The following is a 15,838-nucleotide window of genomic DNA, read 5'->3' as shown; positions in this document are numbered from 1 at the left end:
TTTGGATTTATTTGCAACTTTATGCCTTTTAAAGTTTATTGCGTGCACTAATGCAGAACTTCTACCTTCAAACCAAGCTGTGGTCACTTTGGGCTGTAACCAAAGGATCATTTTGGTTCTGACATTAATCCATTACCGACACTTTTTGCAGGGCTTGGAAATCTCTGTTTCAGATTTTTTGGAGGCCAGATCACTGTCTCCCTGTCCTTGGTCATATAACAGCTTATGAAACTAGGATATAGGAGTAATTTCATGATTGAAAGTAGTTCTGTATGACAGCACTTCTTGCGTTAAGTTTCTGGAGTTTTGCGGCCAAAAATATTAGAATATTGTTGTTGTGGTTAATGTTTAGTTTTCAGAAACCCTAAACTATTACATTTTCTTTTATTTTCTGTTTTTACAACATAGATGCTAAAAAAGGTGCACTTTCTGATTTTTTTTTTTTAATGTGTCTTTCTCATTATCCTCTTAAGAAACTGTATATGAACTACAAACAATTCTTCCAAAAAAAAAATGCCTGTTACAAGAGATGGATCAGAAGAACTTTGCTCCATGTAGAAGGAGCTTCCCTCTCCCTACACTTTCCTCTTTCAGGTCAGTGTTTTGCAGTAATAACAAGTGTCTTCATGTGTTCCTGGCAGGTTCTTATGTTACACCTACCACAGTGGTTTATGGATATTTCCATTTACTCCCCTAAGTACTCGACTGATTCCTGTCTCAGTAACTGGCACGTGGCTCCAGTAATATCCAGGAACACAGTGATTTTATACCAGTATCTGTGTTCATATATGAGCCACTACTTTCTCACACTATAACATTTGAGGCAATTTTAGGTGCTCAGATTACCAGGATATAGTCCCTTATTTAATTTACATTAATCCTACTTCTACCCATGTCCATCTCCCTTCACCATGATGTAGGATAAACAGTCTATTTTAGTTGTATATTTTCTGGCTGCATATATGACCTGGCTGACAGCAAACTACACAATCCTTTACTCCTTCAAAAATATATTCTCTAGATTTTTAAAAATTTTTGTTGTTCTAGGCTCATAATCAGTTATTAGCAAAATATATATATTTTCAGCCTAAAACTCATCCAGTTCAACGTAGCTCATATAGCATTCAAATCAGAAACATGTGATTCTGATAAACCAAACTGAAACATTTATAGAATAAAATCCAATTCCCCAGGATTTAATCTGCTGTCCAGAGAGGCAGGAGGGTCAAGAGTTGAATGACAGACTGTTGATATTTATGGGTTTGGTAATTATTGTGTTTGTAACACAAACAGTCCCTTTCTTGCTGGAAATCTAGCAGTGAAACTAAGAAGTGAAAAGAAAGTGATGTATTTCCCACGCANGAGCCTTGCAGAGCTCTGAGAACTCCCACCCTGCTTTCAAATACTAACAAAATGTGGAATCGCCTTTGGAATATGTGGCACTGGCCATACTCACTGATGTAGGAGAGGGGGATTTTGTTTGTACCTCTCTCTTAATCTGCATTGTCTCCATAATTAATCTCTTTGTCTTTTGAGCTAATGATTTTTGAGGTGCAGGAGAGCAGAGAGGTGTGTTTGACCCAAATTGTAAAGCTCAGGCTGTCTGAAGAACAATAGAGGGCACGGCCACCAGCTGGGAAGTCATCAACATTTCCTGTGCTATGGCTTATGGACACTGACCTACCAACTCCTGCTTCACCCGTGCCACATCCAAAACAACACTGTTCCTTACTGTCCAACAGGATTAGTCAGCAAGAGCCACTTCCAAAGCTCCTGCAGGAGCAAGGCTGGAATATTTTGCCTCTGTAGTCGCTTGTTTATAAGCAGGACAGAGTAGTACATGTAAAAATTCTTCATTATACATTTCAGTGCTTTAAGTTGCTATTTTTTACAGTTTTTTTTTTTTTAAACTTTTATTTTGTTTGGATTTATTTGCAACTTTATGCCTTTTAAAGTTTATTGCGTGCACTAATGCAGAACTTCTACCTTCAAACCAAGCTGTGGTCACTTTGGGCTGTAACCAAAGGATCATTTTGGTTCTGACATTAATCCATTACCGACACTTTTTGCAGGGCTTGGAAATCTCTGTTTCAGATTTTTTGGAGGCCAGATCACTGTCTCCCTGTCCTTGGTCATATAACAGCTTATGAAACTAGGATATAGGAGTAATTTCATGATTGAAAGTAGTTCTGTATGACAGCACTTCTTGCGTTAAGTTTCTGGAGTTTTGCGGCCAAAAATATTAGAATATTGTTGTTGTGGTTAATGTTTAGTTTTCAGAAACCCTAAACTATTACATTTTCTTTTATTTTCTGTTTTTACAACATAGATGCTAAAAAAGGTGCACTTTCTGATTTTTTTTTTTTAATGTGTCTTTCTCATTATCCTCTTAAGAAACTGTATATGAACTACAAACAATTCTTCCAAAAAAAAAATGCCTGTTACAAGAGATGGATCAGAAGAACTTTGCTCCATGTAGAAGGAGCTTCCCTCTCCCTACACTTTCCTCTTTCAGGTCAGTGTTTTGCAGTAATAACAAGTGTCTTCATGTGTTCCTGGCAGGTTCTTATGTTACACCTACCACAGTGGTTTATGGATATTTCCATTTACTCCCCTAAGTACTCGACTGATTCCTGTCTCAGTAACTGGCACGTGGCTCCAGTAATATCCAGGAACACAGTGATTTTATACCAGTATCTGTGTTCATATATGAGCCACTACTTTCTCACACTATAACATTTGAGGCAATTTTAGGTGCTCAGATTACCAGGATATAGTCCCTTATTTAATTTACATTAATCCTACTTCTACCCATGTCCATCTCCCTTCACCATGATGTAGGATAAACAGTCTATTTTAGTTGTATATTTTCTGGCTGCATATATGACCTGGCTGACAGCAAACTACACAATCCTTTACTCCTTCAAAAATATATTCTCTAGATTTTTAAAAATTTTTGTTGTTCTAGGCTCATAATCAGTTATTAGCAAAATATATATATTTTCAGCCTAAAACTCATCCAGTTCAACGTAGCTCATATAGCATTCAAATCAGAAACATGTGATTCTGATAAACCAAACTGAAACATTTATAGAATAAAATCCAATTCCCCAGGATTTAATCTGCTGTCCAGAGAGGCAGGAGGGTCAAGAGTTGAATGACAGACTGTTGATATTTATGGGTTTGGTAATTATTGTGTTTGTAACACAAACAGTCCCTTTCTTGCTGGAAATCTAGCAGTGAAACTAAGAAGTGAAAAGAAAGTGATGTATTTCCCACGCACATAAAAAAATAAGAAGAAAGTTTCTGTTTGTAGTGCTCAAATTCAGTAATTTCTGCAGTTAACACATCCTGGCTTCTCCCTGGATATCACTACAGTCAACTTTCTTTATAGGAATAAGTCTGAACAAAGTTTTCACCTACTACTACAAAACACACGAGGCAAAAGTACTGGATTTAAAACAGAGCCCATAGTGAAAGCAAGCTTGGTTTCAAAATATAGAAATTCCCAAGGTTTTGATTTAACACTGGAAAAGTACAAAATAAATCTGTTAAGGATCAGTCAGTGAGACATGAGCCTTCCCTTTTTTTTTTTTTTTTTTTTTTAGAAATACTTTTCTTAGTTTGTCTTTCTGTTGTTTAATTCCCCTGTGGTTTTTTTTCGCTTGTTTGTTTGTTTTCCAGGTGATGGTAAACACTTCCAGCTTTCTTTATAACCATGGAACAGAAAGTAGCTCAGATTAAGCTGGTCTACACCCGAGACAAGAAAAGATTTTTTTTTTTTCCTTTGGGAAATCACCCACAATCTCCATTTCTCCCCATACCAATGGATCTATTAACTTACCTCGTGTTTCCTTGGCTCCTTCTCTCACTACTCCGCGCTCGTGGCTGATAAATGCCTATAGGAGTTGCCGAGGAATGGGATGGAGGTGCTGACCTTCCCCTTCCCTCAGCCTGAAGTTCTTCAAAGTCAGCCTCAGGGACTTCACATTAAATAGATGAGCCAAGGCAAGAGAGTTCTGCTCCCCCTTCCGTTTGGCTTTCACGGCTGAGTTCTAAAAAGCTGTATGAAGTTGTCAGAGGTTTCCTCTTACCTTCCTACTGAAGCAAAACGGCGTGCTGCTGCTCCAGGACAGGATTAGGTCATTCAAACAGCCCTGCAGAGAGAGTGGAGGCTCAGCGGTGCAGAGTCTCCAAAGGCTGGAAAGATCTGATCTTACATCAGGTGAGAGAAGGCAGCTGGCTGGGCAAGCCAATAATTATGATATCAGCTCTTGTTCGCCTCAGGCAGTCCTGCATTTAATAAGAATATAAATATGACTAAGCTGCATTTTTTTTTTCCTTGTTCTCTTGGTAATTCTTCAGAGAAGTTGGGCAGGTATTGAGCTCTAACTGTCTGGAAAGAGAGTGCTCCCTCTCCACCTCTCTGTTTTCCTTTTGATTTAAAATACCCATCTGTTACCGTGTTTTGCAAACCTATTATCCACCTGTGGTTATTAAAAACACTCTTTCCTGGCATGGAGTTTGCCAGAGTATCAGAAAGCGTTCACCCACCAGAAATAGGCATCTTTCTTGCATTTGTTCAGCCTGAGCTCTCAGCATGGAAAGGAACCGTGGCTCCACACTGGAATGTCAAAACATCTTGTGCTGTTTAGCTGTCAGAGGAACACTACTGGACCAGTGTGCTCAGGATACTATTCCTTCCTAAAACCAGAGTGCCTTAGCACAGTCATAGAGGACTAGTTTGGAGGAATGGGTTTGTGTGGGCATGTATGTATTACATATATTTATGTGGAGAGGTTTTTTTGTGTGCAGATCTGTAGAGAGGAATATGAGTTTAAACGTGCACTTGCAGGAATACGTATGTCTGCTGCCCTTACCTGGCTTTGTGCACAATCTACAGTCCCCTACACAAACCTGATCACACCTACTGTAATAATACTCACCTACCTCATAGGGTGTTGTGAGGATTAATTAATGTTTGTAAAGTGCTTTGAAGATGAAAAGCCTTGAATGGGTGCTAAATATAATTATCGTCATTCCACAAAACAGTAGAAACATCTTTGTGGCCCCCAGGTCATTGTATAGGTACACCCATGTTTATCTCCCACGATTATGGTAAGATACTGAAGAAGGTATTGAAACTTTGATAAAAACACTCTCTCTGCTTTGGAGGACCTATTTATATTCATGTTAAGTTCATGCTATTCATGAAGTGTTTTTGTGATACCTGTTGCAGAATATTTTACGCTGATTTGTGATAGAGAAGATCTACCATGGCATCCACATGCCATAATAATAGGGCTGGTGGAGGACAATCGGTGTTTTCACCTGTGATGAATTATTTCCTATCAAGAGTTTGCCAGTGTGATTTTATTAGATCTATCAAGCACTTCTGATACTAGAAATGAAGACTTTCTGAATTTATCTGCTGGATCTTGTAGAGATGTGGACATGGAGTGTTGGTGGCTATGCTCTTCCTGTCTGGAAGATCTCAAAGATAGTGCTGGATAATTGCTTGTCCTTTCCAATGACTTTCACATTTGATGTTCCTCAGAGATGAGTGTCTAAAGCTGGCAGGGAAGGTTCTGAGACGGTTTGGGCTACACTCGACATCTTTACTTAATTATTCCCAAGTTCTGCACTACCCTGAAATTACAATTCTTACTGTGATGGCTGAGACAGACAAATCTGAGATGGTTTAAGTCAGTAACTCTGTACTAACTGCAATAGCCCAGAACCAAAGTCTGTTAATGGCCTGACTGTCACCTCAGGCTCCTGAGATCCAGCCTGCTGCAGCCAGGGAGTTACTGGGCCCTAAGCTGGCTGTTTTAACACTAACTTGTTGGGTGTGTTTACTTGAGCTGGCGTCACAGGTCGATTGCAGTGCAGAGATAAGAGCCTGAATGAAAGTGAACCACTGACTGGCAAGCATTATCTCTTCTCTCCTGGGATAACTATCAGGAGGAAATACCTAGAGGAAAATGGGGTGTCAGAATTTGCTGCAGATTTTCCTGTTTCTTGCTGATGTGTGTCACAGTCTTCTATCAACATCCACTTTTGTGGATACAAGGAGCACAGCCCACCTAACAGCACTGCTTTGTGGGGTTTCTCCTTTTGAGTGGCAAAATACTTTTGTAGAATTAAAGGTCAGTATTTCTTCTTCCTCACAGAGTTTTGTTAAATTAAAACAGTTTGTTCTTGAGGAGATGAAGCCATATGCCACAAGCAAAGAACAGGAGAGATCAAGAGGCTTCCATCAGAACAACCTTGGTTTTGTCAGATCCAGACTAGACTATTGTAATGTGATAACTTTATATCTCTCCTTGGTCTGGGCTTTTAGTGAAAGACTGAGATGCTGATTTGGTGTACTGGCAGCTATGCTAAACTGTTAAATTCTGTTCCCTAATCTGATATTTAATTTTTTTTTGAAAAAAAAAATTGAAATTGCAGCCATCAAAGTTGCAAAGTAAATATTCAAAATGGAAGTGAGTGGAACCATTTCAGTGATGTCTGACTGTGTCTATAGTCTGAAATAACAATGTCAGCAGATAGAAGTGGTTCCTCTCTACTTCCACAAGGGCTCAGCTGCCCAGTGAAGGTGACCAAAGTGGCAGTGCTGTTTGGTACTTCCATACAGCACTGGAGAGGGAAGAGAAATGACAGTCTGCCTAACTGACATGGCATGAGGTCTCTGTGGTATGTCCAGAATGAGTAACTCAACAGCCTGTTTCCCTCATTTAGGGGGAGTCATCCTGCATGATCTGCTTCCTGTAGCGCTGCATTTTGGCATCTTGGGTAAATGAAGTTATTTTGTAATAGAAGTTGGAAAAATATGATTATCTTCATGTTCCATAGTTTGATCTTTGTCTCAAAAGTTTTTCCTGGACTAAGGCTGTCCAAAGCAGAGCACTACAACTAGATAAGCTGAGCTCAAGGTTGTACATGACATTTCATGTCCGATTCAGAATGTTTGATCAACTTTAACATTAAATGTTCCTCGATTCCCTAGCATGGAAAACAACTGCTGACCTCATTATAAACCCCTCCTGCTATTTAGATTTGGCAAGAACGGTCTTGTTGATCTGGAAATTTGTCAGCGAGGAGTTCTCTCTATGAACTTACTTCGGTTTTTTTGCCCAGCCGAAGCATAAATTCAGTCCTTTGATAAAATATTCTTATTTAATTTAGTAGCGGGATAATTGCTTATTTTTAATACATTGTTTATATTTTATTATGCAGTGATGGCAGCAGTATTTGTTATCATAAATAGCTTTGTAGGCTCACAATTTTTGTATCCTAACATTTGGATGATAAGCTTACAAAATGACTTAAGACGTAATCTAACCAGCTATTCTGCCACCATTAAATAGGAAAAGTGGCCTAGCATCTCTCCCTTGGGATCACCTGAGGGAAGACACACCTGGGTGTAACTTTAACCGTCTGCTGTGCTGCCTTTAAATAGTAGTCAGGGCTTGCTTTTTATCTTCTGAGATATCCCTAGGGAATACACACCTTGGTTTAACCTACATACACTTCAGTCCATTTTTGTCCCTCAGAAGTAATCACAAGTGCATTTATCTGGTAGTTTAATGTGTCTAGAAAAACACATTGGTAAACTGAAGTTAGCAGTGTCAGCATTCCAAATATTTCATAAAATCACAGGGTGGTTTGGGTTGGAAGGGACCTTGAAGACCGTCTCGTTCTAACCCCCTGCTGTGGGCAGGGACACCTTCCACTAGACCAGGTTGCTCAGAGCCCTATCCAACCTGGCCTTGAACACTTCCAGGGATTTAATAGAGTATAATTCTCCTTCCCTTCTGAGCCTCTTCTTTTGGCAAAATATATCTGTCTTTTGCCCTGTTATTGTTACAGCTTAGAGGAGCTGTGAGTTGCAGTGTTGGAAGACTGAAGGATAAAATTCACCAGGGAGATCTGAATTACAGCCTCCAAATCTGGCACACCCATAAGATGCTCTTTTGTTGGCATTTGCAAAACTTTCAGTTTGCTAATTGTTTAATCTTAAATTAAAATACAAAGAACCATCATTATATATGAAATATCATTTCCTGACCAGTGATTTAGTGTTCCCTATAAAGCACAGCATCGACAGCAATGTGGCAGCCACCATAAGCTATTATTTTGTTATTTTAGAAATGAGGATGAGCTCAAGACTTGGTGTTAGACTTGACTCTGTGCCTTTCTGCTCTAGGTGAAATTCAGGTAGGTGATCTAGACACGTGTTATAGTCATTGTGTCATCTAGCAATATGTTTTGCTTTGCCTTTTTGACAAGACTGCTATGACTATGCAACTTTCAATGCATGAGGGAGATAATTAATTTAATAGAGAGATACTGGGCTAATAATTGGAAGTAATAATCTCTGATTCATCTCACAGGTTTATTTTATCTTGTGCTTAGTTATTTGTTCCTTATAACTATTTGGTATCATACACCACATTCAGGACCCTCCATCATTCCAGGGTAGCTGGAACTGGATCCTTCTCCTGTCCCCAGGGAGGAATTCTCATTCCTCCTTGGAGCTGATCACTGCATATATGCAAAGTTTCAGACCTTGGAAACAAGTTGGAATGCCCTGTAACATGTCATAAACTTTCTTCTCTTCTCACAGAACATAATTAGTGAAGAGTTGGCAGCATTCTGTCAACTCTCCCTTTTTTGTTGACATTGCACTTCAGAAAATGTCTTCTGTGATTTTCTTCCTTTTTTTTTTTTTTTTTTTTTTTTTTTTTTTTTTTTTGTTACAAGATTAACAGAAAGGGAGCAAGCTTTCCTAGCCTGCAGCTGCTGGATAAGTGGTAGGTTGGCAGGCTGTCTTTGTTTGTTTGGTCTTATGGCTTCTGCATTTTTGGCTGCCAGGCTGTTTCCAACATCACAGAGTTGTGCAGAGTGAGGCTGTTGGGGGAGTTTTGGTGACATGACAATAAAAGGAGAAATTCTGCCTTACATCAGCTTCCAGAGCATAGGAATTTGATGAATGCCAAAGTCAAGGATGTAGAAGAGTGTGGCCAATGCCAGAAGACAAATGACTGGATCCCAGCAGTGGTACTGATGCTGGAGAGAGAGGAACAGTTGGCTGATCCTCTATCTAGTCACCTCCAGCTCCTCTATCTGAACAGGGCTTTCTAAAGGTCAGACCACGAGAGATACAAAGGGGAATGCTGTTGCATTCTGGTTTTAAGGCCTTGAGGGACTGTGGGAGTTTCAAGAACATGTGGATCTACTAGTGAGACACTGAACCACGTGAGTCTTCCCAACCCAATCCTGTCACACTCCTGACTCTGAATATGTTATGCAGGTTTAGCCACTTAGTGCTGAGGCATGAGTGGGGAAATGATCACTCATACATCATGTCATACTCTTGCTTCTAAGGCTGCTGCCTTTTCTTCTTATTTTCTGTTTATTTTAAGCTGTGTGAGGATTTCAAAGGTGCTGAATAACCCACACCTGCCCCAAGTGATGTTCATCTTTTAGTTCTCAGGATGTTTTTGGTCCATTCCTCCTTGCTGTTGATGTTCTATCATGAACATGCAGCATCATTCCTGGAGCTGTGGCAGAGCTCAGAAAGAGCATTAGTTTGTGAATGACATGGGATGTTGCTTTGTGATACAGATGAAGCACATTTGCAATTCCCTGCACTTACTCCACAACCCAAGATGAAACACGTTGTGCTCTTGCGCCATTCCTTTACAGCAGCTGAAGAGAATCATGTTTGAATTGTTGGAGTGTCTGTCCAGATTCTCATCTTGCAGAAGCTCCTAGGTCCCTTTCAAAAAAATTACAAATTTCCTAACAACTGGAATATTCCTTTGGAATTTGCCTTGCTCAACATATTTTCTGTGGAAGTCGAGGAATACTGCAGTTAGAGATAAAACACCTTCTTGGTACCACAACCTTTAACCAAGTTTCTGGCCAGTTAGTGACATGATTGGTTCTAAACAGGATGATTAATATTTAGCTAACTAGAAGACAGCTAACAGTGTTCTACTCCTGCCAGAGGCTTAGGCTAGCACATGATTATCTTCTTATAACTGGCTTGGCAGAAACGTGTGTGTGTTGGTTTGGGTTGTTTTTTTTTTTTTTTTAGCCCCTTAACTATGTCTAATAACCAGTACAACTGGTCTGTCTTCTTTCTTTCTTGGAGTGTGCTTGGATCTTCCTAACTGCAGTGCTCTGTAAGCAGCCAGTGCCAATACATGCACACCCTTTTAGCATTCCTCCACTTCCATAGACTTTTTTCTTTCTTGGAGTGTGCTTGATCTTCCTAACTGCAGTGCTCTGTAAGCAGCCAGTGCCAATACATGCACACCCTTTCAGCATTTCCCTGCTTCCATAGACTTTTGGGCAGCATTTGTCCCAAGGTTGCCAAAATTCACTGACAATATTAGTGTGAGAAATACAGATGCATCGTCAGGATTAATAGAGTTGTATTGTGGAAAAACTGGTTTAGGGATGCAACTCAAGTTTAGTTGAATCATTGAATCCCAGGGTGGTTTTTGTTGGAAAGGACCTTAAAGATCATCTTGTTCCAAACCCCTTCCACTAGACCAGGTTGAAATGTGAGCTTCTTATGAATTCAGTAAGAGAACATAGTTCTATCTCCAGTATTTATAGTTAAAGCTGAAAGTTGTGTAATATCACCCTTCAAGGTGTAGTCTCAAATTCTGCCAGCTATCATTGTATTGGTTTTGAAACAGAAAGGAAAACTGGGAAGAGCTGACCTGGAACATTGAAAAGAACTGGCATACTTGGGTTTTCCCAACCAACTATAATCCAAATGCAGTCTGGGATGAATTATTTGATGCAGTTTAGGGCATTGCTTGGATTTGGGGAAATATTCCTGCATGTTCAGCAGGAAGTTCATGACTGTAGTCGGATTCTGAGCTGACCTCACAGCTTCTGTGTGAAAGACTTTAGAGCCATCAGGTCAATAATCAGAAGTATGCGAGAGAAGTTCCCCCCACCCTGTCCAAACCATTTTCCCATCTTACTTAGACAATCCTCAGTTCATCTTCACACACAATAGTGGAAAACATAAAACCTGGTGCTTCCGCAAACAGCTGCTGAAATCATCCCAGAGGTATTATCTTAGAAACGAGAAAATGATTCAATGAAAGAAGGAATGAATCATGTAAATACTCAAAGTGTTGTACCTCAGCAATGTCCCTCCCTTCTTAGTACAAAGCAAAGAACAAAAGCAGGCTGCTGCCTGGCATGGGCCCCTCCTAGATGACTTACTGGGACTGTGAAATCATCAGAAGCCTCAGAAAGAAGTGCTTATGCAGCGTTTATGACTTGATTTTCTCCTCTTCAGTCCTCTGTAAGCAAGGACCCGGTCGCTGTGTTCTCTCGAGTGCCTGCATCTAGTTTAGAAGATGGATGAGGAAGGCAAATATTTTATGTTCACAGGTTTCTGGGTGGCTTTTACATTTTATAAACTGAAAATAGATTTTTAGAGGTAAAACATACTGCACGCAAGAGGGTGCATAAACATATAAGGTCATTAAAATATGAAACCACATTTTTATTGCTGAGGATGATTTTAAACACGGTCTTAGAAAACAAGCAAAGTAAAATGCTGTGGTCTGTTCAAATGGAGGGTTATAAAGGCAGATAAAAGTCCTGAACAGGCCATTAACTCCTATCTGGCAGACAAACCAAGATTGCTTTAGCACTTAGAGGAGCTTCAGTGAGAATGAAATATTGATCTCAGATTGTCAGATGTAAAATTAAATGCGAGATACAGGAGTCTGACTAACCCACTATAAAAGGTATTCAGTACAAAGTATGTTATGAAAGATCCTAATTATTTTATGAAAGATCATTGTACAAAAGATGAAAAGAATTAAGGAGGATAAAAAAGAAGTAATTGCAACCCTGAGGTTTTCATTCTAAATTCAGTTAAAAATGTTTCATCTTAAGCAAGTGTTATGAGTTCATGTGACTCTCCAAAGGCTCCGGTCTGTAAAGTTCCATAGGAAGCAACAGGATCAGTTCTCCCTCATTGTCAACTCTTTGTAAGTCCTTCGTTTTAATGGTTTGTTCAGTAAAATGGGAATAATCTGCAGCTAGTCTACGTTGCTCAAATGTCTTTGTCAGTGTTTTTTTTGTCTTTCTTATTCTCCTCCTCTCTTGTTTTTCTGCGCAGTGCGCTTTTCACTCCGGCTCTTGTGACATCAGTGGCAAATGTCTGTGAGGAATTGCCTGGGGCCAGAGTGACTTTCAAAGGATAAGACAATTTGTTCCCTTGCCAATGAACAGTTTATTACATTTCTAATTATTGTTATTAGTCTGGCAGGTGGTGCCATGCATGATATTTTTACAACTGCCGAAGATGCAGGTAACTTCTTTCATGACAAAAAATAGCCTGAGTAAGATTTAAAGAAAAATCAGGTGTTCTGCTGTACTATGTGTTGGATAATTCTTTGTGCTAAGATGGTATATACAACACCTGGCTATTTTTAAATCTTAAGCTGGAACATCCTCACTCCAGAAAGGTTTTGTTGTGAGACCAATTGTAATTAGAGTGTTGTTGGCAGCCTGGGTTAGATACGGAGGTTTCTCTCCCTCCCTCTCAAGTTCTTTCCTCTAATCTTTATTAGTCTACTTGTTGCGTAAATTAAAGACTCATCATATTTATAAACTCTAACTCAGAGTTCATGTTAATCACTGCCTAAGAATACTAAATACCCCTTTCCTGATGAAGATCTGAGTTCCTAAACACAGAGACTTTACTTTCTCTGGTCCATAGGGTTGCATGCAGTCAGATTAAAGAAATAAAAATGATATAAAAACTATGTGGTAATGCAATACCCTCCTGAGCAACCCAGTCCAGTTCCACCCATTGCTACCTGCACAGAGCAGTTGATAAACCTTTGAGCAACCTGAACTAGTGGAAGGTGTCTCTGTCCATGGCAGGGGGGTGGAATGAGATGGTCTTTAAGGTCCCTTCCAACTCGAATCATTCCATGATTCCATGATAAATCATGTAATGCCTTTTGTACTGTCCTATGTTGTGTGGCAAAACATACTTTTTAAAAATAGTTTCACATTTATTATTCTGCTCCGATAAATACTGGATAATTTCATGTCATACTATTATTAAAGAGAAGTGAATTTAAGAGGAATAGAGCTTGGAAATAGCTTGTTTTTCTTGTGACTAGGAGTGGGGAATTCAGTAGCCTAAAAGAAGAAAATTAGAAGGGCCAAAGTCCAGATACAACTTAATCTGACTGCTGCTGTAAACGACAGTAAAAGTGTTCCTATAAATACATCAGCAACAAAAGAACAGCTAAGGAGAACCTCCATCCTTTCTTGGATGTGGAGGGAAGCATAGTGACAACTGATGAGGAAGAAGCTGATGTACTTGATGCCTTCTTTGCATCAGTTCTTCTTGTGGTACCCAAACCTCTGAGCTGAAGACAAGGATGGGGAGCAGAATAAAGCCTCTGTAATCCAAGAGACATGGTCAGTGAACTGTTACAGCACTTGGACATGCAAAAGGCCATGGGACCAGATGGGATCCACCCAAGGATACTGGGGGATCTGGTGGAAGGGCTCACCGAGCCACTTTCCATCATTTACCAGCAGCCCTGGCTCACTGGAGAGGTCTCAGCTGGCTGTGCGTTTGTGAATGTGATTCCCATCTACAAGAAGGGTCAGAAGGGGGATCCAGGGAATGCAAGCCTGTCAGCATGATCCCAGTGCCAGGATAGGTTATGGAACAGATCCTCTGGAGTGCCAACACGTGGCATGTACAGAACAGCCAGGTGATTATGCACAGTTGGCACAGGTTCATGAAAGGCAGGTCCTGCCTGACCAACCTGATCTCCTTCTATGACAGGGTGACCCGCTTAGTGGATGAGGGAAAGGCTGTGATGTGTCTACCTGGACTTTAGGAAAGGCTTTGACACCATTTCCCACAGGATTCTCCTGGAGAAACTGGCTGCTCATGGTTTGGACGGGTGCACTGTTGGCTGGGTAAGAAACTGGCTGGAGCCCAGGGAATGGTGGTGAATGGAGTTACACCCAGTTGGTCACCAGTGGTGTTTCTCAGGGCTCAGTACTGGGGCCAGTCCTGCTTAATGTCTTTATCAATGGTCTGGATGGGGGGATTGAGTGCAGCCTCAGTAAGATTGGATCTCAGGAAAAATGTCTTCACTGAAAGGGTCATCAAACCCCAGCACGGAGCACCCAGGGCAGTGGTGGAGTCACCATCCCTGGAGGGATTTAAAAGCCGTGTAGATGTGGCACTTGGGGACTTGGGTTAGTGGTGGGCTTGGCAGTGCTGGGGTAACAGTTAGCCTTGATGATCTTAGAAGTCTTTACCAACCTAAACAATTGTATCATTCTATGTTTGGTGTAGTGGAATCAGCATTGCCATAGCACCTACCTTGTTCTTAGTCATGTGGCTGCTGTCTTAAACAGAAAGCATCTTATTCTCATGATACAAAATTATTTATCCTTAAAAAAAATTCTTTTTATATAATATATAATACAAGAATTTACATAATATGTAATAATATATTCTTTTAAATTTAATATTTATAACCCTCTTTTCTTCTTTTCCATTTGCACAGGAATATCAAGCAATCATATTCATGAGAACCAGACACACACACTTGTGGTTAATGCAAAAGGATTTTACTGTGTTGTACTTTAGTTTGAGGAACTAAGGAGATGGGACACTACTCAACTCTGTCCCTTACCTTGATACTTTATGATACAGCTGCCTTGTGATAGGACAAATTTCCTTAATGCCACATTTATGTCCCATAAAAATGGCACATAAACTGGCAGCAACAGGAAATTGAGTGCTGTGTCTGGTGAGGAAAATGAATTCATAGGACCGTTTTGTACAAGATTTAGTGTTTTTATCTTTCTGTGACTTGGAGGAACTGCAGCTGTGCTAGGATGGGCTCAGGGTTTGGCTGACTTATGTATGCACCCGCCAGGGCTCCAGGTAAGAACGGATCTTGCTGGAGCAGAGAGCATGGGCATGTTTTGGAGTCATTCCCTGCAGGGGCTGTTCAGCAGGTACAGTAGGCCAACAGTGGCACTGAGTCAAAATAGTGGTTGGAGAGATATTACAAACCTGACTGCACCTGGTGCAGAGGAAAATAGAGATGTCAGTCCCCTCCCCTTTCCCCATCCCTTGTCTCATATTTCTGAGATACAGGTGTGTGGTTACTGTGTAAACAGACCAAAGATTTTTCTTCTAGGCTAATAGGCTGCATGTTTGGTGTTATTTTTATTTTTTTTTTAAACTTTATAGTATCTCTGCCAAAATATAGAAATCCACAGTATGAACTCCTGCACTTCCACAGTGTTTGTGCTCAGTGGGGAGAAGAACTTTATTTTCTGGAGCCAGAACGCAGTCAGAACCTGCCCCTCTTGCAGCTCTACTTCAGTCTTTTCTAAATATATTTCAGAAATTTATTTTTCTTCTGTCCATACGCCATGTATATTCTATCAACTGCCAGAGCATCTTAAATTAGGGACGATGCATGAGGAATAAAATATTCTTTCTTCATTCTTAAGTCTCTAAAAGTCATCAGAACTAATTCTGACGATGTTGCTGTCTTCTAGGGAACCTGGATGATACAGCTGTAACACTAAAGGAATGACAAAGCTTATTTTGGATTGGTTAAGTAGTATTATTTCTTCAGTGCCAGTTGTAGCTCTCAATACCACAACACCACTTGCTTAGGTCTAAGGAGGAAAGCAAAAGCACAGGTGTGAGGAAGCTCACATTGTACAACTGTGTTATCTGCAATGCAGACAAGTGATTTATGATTGCATGTTTCACGTAGCAGGA

The sequence above is a fragment of the Manacus vitellinus genome, unplaced genomic scaffold, assembly GCF_001715985.3.
Source record: "Manacus vitellinus isolate BGI_N305 unplaced genomic scaffold, ASM171598v3 scaffold_32_pilon, whole genome shotgun sequence".
Taxonomy (NCBI): domain Eukaryota; kingdom Metazoa; phylum Chordata; class Aves; order Passeriformes; family Pipridae; genus Manacus; species Manacus vitellinus.
This window is presented reverse-complemented; position numbering follows the sequence as displayed.